Here is a 1,311-nt window from a genome sequence, read left to right as displayed (position 1 = left end):
AGGAGATGTATTGGCAAACATACTGCTACATGAGATATGACTGCATACTATTAGCACATGCTATCCCTCCCAGCTGCTCTCTACTGGTCAAACTTCCCTTGATTGTCAATGACCAGAAGAAAGGTTACCTCCTCTATACACACCACACTGACTCTTCTAGGTAAAACCTTCCCTCTCCTCCTGTATCCTCCAGCGGCACTGTGTTCCTACCTTGGCTTCAGCACCTGCCATGTTTCTCTCTAATTATCTGTTTACATGGCTGCCTCCTCCACACTCACTCAGACTGAGATCCTTGAAAGCAGAAACCGTGACTGATTCATCGTTGTACATTCAGTGTTGTCTGCATTCCTTGGCAGATATCACATACTCAATAAATTCTTGTTGAATGAAAAAAGGAACAAACACACCGGGGTAAGAAATTGGCATGTGTTCATGGAATGTCACACCTCAGCAATTGTAATGAAAGAAGTCCTTTCCCTTGAAGCGTTTCTGTCTACTCTAACCACAAGGAAGGCTTCCCTTCCCTGGATTCCTGTAGAAGCAGTGGTTTACGACAGACCCTACGTGAGAGAGTTCCCAGAATGTTATCACTTTCTCACTCAACTCCAGACACACTTGGCCTACTTGTGCCTTGAAGACACTAGTGCCCTCCTGCCTCAGGTGCCTTGCACTTTCTATTCCCTCTGCCTGGAATTCTCTTCTTTGTATTTACAGGGCCCACTCCTCTACTCTATTCAGATAAGAGATCACATTGAACCTTCTCAGAAAAGCCTCCTCTGGTCAACAAAGTAAAACTGTAAAAGTTTCCCCCATGCCTTGCCACTGCTTTACTCATCTTTGAGGAAGAACTGTAAGAAGCAGGACATTAGGGACTGCGAAAACCAGGATTTATGTCACCAAAACTCTCTGCTCTCTCCTCTCCATCATTTATATTTGTATGTTCTACTTGGCTCCATCCTTTTCTTTCTCAATAAGTTTGGCGAAAATATTGAACAACCAGCATGACATGGGCACTGGCATGGACCTGTTATTTTTGGGTTGTTATAACAAGATACCACAGGCTAGGTGGCTTATAAACAAAAGAAATTTATTTCTCACCGTTCTGGAGGCTGGAAGTCTGAGATCAAGGTGCCAGCATGGTTGGGTTCTGGCTTGCAGACTGATAACTTCTCATTGTATCCTCACATGGCAGGAAGAAAGCTAGCCAGCTCTCTGGCCTCTTCTTATCAGGGCACTAATCCTGATCGTGATAGTTCTATCCTTCATGACTTAATTACCTCCCAAAGCCACACCTCCAAATACCATCATAAT

Source organism: Myotis lucifugus, unplaced genomic scaffold (assembly GCF_000147115.1).
Source record: "Myotis lucifugus unplaced genomic scaffold, Myoluc2.0 scaffold_97, whole genome shotgun sequence".
Taxonomy (NCBI): Eukaryota; Metazoa; Chordata; class Mammalia; order Chiroptera; family Vespertilionidae; genus Myotis; species Myotis lucifugus.
Note: the sequence above shows the minus strand (reverse complement) of the source record.